The sequence below is a fragment of the Siniperca chuatsi genome, linkage group LG15, assembly GCF_020085105.1.
Source record: "Siniperca chuatsi isolate FFG_IHB_CAS linkage group LG15, ASM2008510v1, whole genome shotgun sequence".
NCBI classification, from domain to species: Eukaryota; Metazoa; Chordata; class Actinopteri; order Centrarchiformes; family Sinipercidae; genus Siniperca; species Siniperca chuatsi.
The window spans coordinates 28,919,429-28,923,467 of record NC_058056.1 but is presented as its reverse complement, the minus strand read 5'-3'; the positions used below and the strand labels follow the sequence as shown (position 1 = coordinate 28,923,467).

Below are 4,039 nucleotides of genomic sequence, written 5' to 3'. Positions count from 1 at the left end.
CAATACTAAAGGACTTGATCGGGACTGGGACCAAAAAATGCGATCAGGACGTCCTGTCAAAGTGCAGCTGATGGAAGTCCAGTCAGAGATCTTTGTCTCTGTCAGGAAGACGGCTGGACTCGTTTACAGTCTGAGGTTTCTACTGTAACATCTGCTAAACTCGTTCACACACACACACACACACACACACACACACACACACACACACACACACACACACACACACACACACACACACACACACACACACACACACACACACACACACACACACACACACACACAGTGACCTCAGCTGTCGGGCTGCTGGTGATTTAATAAAGTCATTTAATGAAAAAACGTTCATGAGCTGATTTACGGTGGGAAGATCCTGCTGTCTGATTACCCAGAATGCACCAGGACATGAGCGGAGATGAAAGACGAGCTGAAAATATCTCTTAATGTGATAAAAACTTGTAATGGAGGACAGGAAGGACACAGGAACAGCGTTTTACCAACTCTGTAAATTCCTGTGTCCTGAGATGACGTTGCAGCCTTGTTAGGACAAATGAAGCCCTCCTCGAGCCCTCTAGATGTTTTTAAAGGTTTTTAACTTCATCGGCCCCCGCGTGGTCAACATTATAAACCGCTCTCTTTTGTTAGGGTGTGTTCCCGGTTATTTCATGCAGGCTATAGTTTACCTTCGTTGAAGAAACCAAACCTGGACCCCTCCCTGCCAGAGAACTACACGCCTATTTCTGAACTCCGTTTAGAAAAGGTGTCATGGTGTTGGGTCTTGAGTTCAGTCATTTCCTGTTTTATTTTGTAGTTCTTACCTCTCCTCTTGAGTTTTGTACTACCTGCTTTTGTGTTTTTTCCCTCCAGTTTTGATTATCTGCCCCGCCCTGATTAGTTTCACCTGTGTCTTGTTGTCTCCCCTCACCTAAGTGTCTAAATTTTGTGTGCTTCCTTTGTTTCTTTGTCAGTTCGTCTTTGTCTGCATGTCAAGTGTCCCCGCCGCTGTTCCTGTTTATTCCCTGTGACTTTACTTTGTTTTCTTGGACCTTGCCTGTTCTTTTCGGTTTTGGATTACCTACCTGTCCCCTTTGGATTTGTTTGCTTTCCATGGACTGCTTTTCTGGTTTTGACCTGTGCCTGCCTGACCAACCTGTAAGCCTTTTGTAGTTTCGTTTTGTGTTATCAAATGATTTTAACTGCACCAGCTCTGCCTGTGCATCTGCATTTGGGTCCCACTCCTGCTTTCCTGGTCCCCGGCTTGATAAACCCCAACAAAAGGTTGTTGAAAAGCAACTTGTTTAAATATTGGAACTGCAGACTTCTGGTTTCTGTGAACTGTACTCCAAAGAAACGGCCCTCCTTAAGGTCTCAAATGATATTTTAATGGCTGCAGATGCTGGAGATTGTTCAGTTTTGGTTTTATTGGACCTTAGTGCAGCATTCGATACTGCTGACCAACACATTCTGATCCACAGGCTAAATCACCTGGTGGGCATCTCTGGGTCTGCACTGGAGTGGTTCTCCTATCTCGCTGATGGGACTTGTACATGCTGCCACTAGGACAGATGATCAGCAGTTTTAGCAACATCTCCTCTCATCTGTACGCTGATGACATCCACTTGTATTTTCCACTTAAACTCGATGAGCCTCATAAGCTTTCTGCGCTGAACACGTGTTTAAATACAATTAGGAACTGGATGCAAATCATTTTCTGCAGTTAAATACAGATAAAACTGAAGTCCTGATAACCTTCACTCGACGATCAGGCTCATTTCCTCCGTCTAGTCTGCGTAACCGTGGTGTTATTTCTGACCAATCACTGAGTTTCGATGCTCACATTAGGACGCTGACCCAATCGTGTTTCTTTCACCAGGGTCCTCTAAGTGTACCTCTGACACGTTTTAAGACTCGGGGAGCTCCTAAGTCTCCCAATAAGCCTGAGGTCTTTGGACTCCATCTGTCGTGACAGGCATTTAGGTAGCATGTGCTATTTTATGTTTTAACTTGCGTCTTATGTCTGTTCTCCTTGTATATCTTGTCTGGTGTTTTTATCTTTGTTTTATTCATTTCATTCTATTTGATTGTATAAGATTGTATTTCTTTGACTGTGAAGAACTTTGTGACTGTCTGTGAAAGCTGCTATATAAATAAACTTTGCTTGCTTGAATTTTCTGGTTTCTCAGCTAAACTCGTCCTCGTGCTGCAAGTCAGTGTTTTTCAATATTTAACCGCCATTTTCCCTGAACTTTCACCAAAGTAAAACTACCTGTCTGATTGTTTCTGTAATAAATCTGAAAAGTAAAATGTCATCTGAACTGACAGGAAGCATGGGCACAACTACCAAAATAAAAGCATGGCTGTAAAATAAACCAAAATGTTGCTTTAATGCGAGCTGACAGCGTTTACAAACAGCAGATCATCACTGAGTTCAGCTTCACTCAGTGACTCATTCAGTCCTCCATCAGCTGATCCAGGACCAGCCTGTGGTTTTTATTGCTGACTGCTGCTCTGTGAGCTCAGAGATCCGAACTGATCCACCTCCAACAGACTGTCAGCTGCAGAGTCTCGTTTACAGTAAACATTCGTGTTTCAGGCTCTGACACACATCACCATATGTCCACCTTTGCTTCTTAACTGACGAACAGAAACACAAAGCGACTCAGTTTATAATGATTTATATTTCTCAATATCTGAAGGACTTTAAACTCTGAAGAAATGAGATAACTCACAGTGGAAGTTTGTTGGATTTAGGACACATGATTCAGATCTGACTGTAAAAACTAAACATTCCTGAGAATCACTGAGATGAGAGGGAGGCTGCAGATTTCAGACCCGATGAGTCGATAAGATCTGGTTCAGGTCTTTGTGCTCTGGTATTCAGCGACAGATGATCTCGACCTCAGACCTGAACAGATCCTCCGCCTTCACTTGTCCTCTGTCAGGATGATGACAGCGTTATCTCTCCGCTCAGCTGCTCTTTGTCCTGGCAGAAAGACAGAAGTTATCTGCAGCTGATCTCTGTCTGTCGGCATGTTTCTGCTTCAGTGAGTCGGACTCTCACTGAGCGTGTGCGAACAGCTCGCTGTGATCCTGCAGCATCACGTGATGATGTCACCGAACCTGTTTCCACCCTGCGGTCCAAACAAACAGTCGCCTTCGTCTGCTGCCCCGAGCGAAGGTCCCATCAGGTTGTCGGTTTTGTAGCCTGCAGCAGAGGCGAGCAGCGGCTGCAGAGGTCAGCTGACTTCTTTCTGACTCACTGAAGAACAGTTAGTAAAGAGTTCAGTGTGTTCGAAGTGCTGATAGTTTGTGTTTCTGTGTCGGCTGTTCGTGTGAAGCAGAGTGGAACAGAACGACAACAACCCTTTAACCTAAATTTCACCAACACACACACAGTGCAGTCTATAGGACCCCCCCCCCCCCCCCCGGTTTTGTGTCGAGGTCAGCAGCTCAGCTGGGATTATCCCCGTCTGCGTGCGGCTCAGATACCGTTCAGGCTCCGAGGTCGGTTCAGCTTCAAACGTCTGCAGAGTTCAAACACACCAAGAGTCCTTTCAAAAAGCAGCTTAAACACGAACACAAAAACACGTCGTAACATAAAATAAAATTAGATTAAACTTAAAGTAAAATACAATGCACATATTAACACAGTTTAAAGTAACAGACTAAATGACTCTCTGTCCCACTTTATTTGAACGTGTCTTCAGCTCCTCACTTCAACTGTTGCACAAACAGGAAAGTGTTTGATTTCAGTTTATGTTGTTTCCAGCATCATTTATTATCCATAATCACAGTTTGCTGCTGCATCTGTAACATCTGTTATTTGAGCTTTTGTTTTCTGTCTGTGGTGAAGTAATATATTATCACATTAAACAAAACAAAAAACAAACAAAAGACGAATGGGGAAACTAGCAACATAAATATATTATAGATAATTAGAAATATCTAAATATTTCACCCACTTCTCTCCCTCTTACTGTCCAGATTATTGTACATTGCATACTTAATATTTTATATTATATTATACTATACTGCACTATAC

General features: G+C 43.3%; 1 long non-coding RNA gene across 1 annotated transcript in view; it reads right to left on the bottom strand.

Annotated features, from left to right (window-relative positions):
- Positions 1 to 2,656: 2,656 nt before the first annotated feature.
- LOC122862112 overlaps positions 2,657 to 4,039 on the bottom strand; it is a 4,048-nt gene continuing 2,665 nt past the window's right edge. The window contains exon 2 of the long non-coding RNA XR_006374634.1: positions 2,657 to 3,521. This is a non-coding gene — a long non-coding RNA (uncharacterized LOC122862112). The remainder of the gene's footprint in view (positions 3,522 to 4,039) is intronic.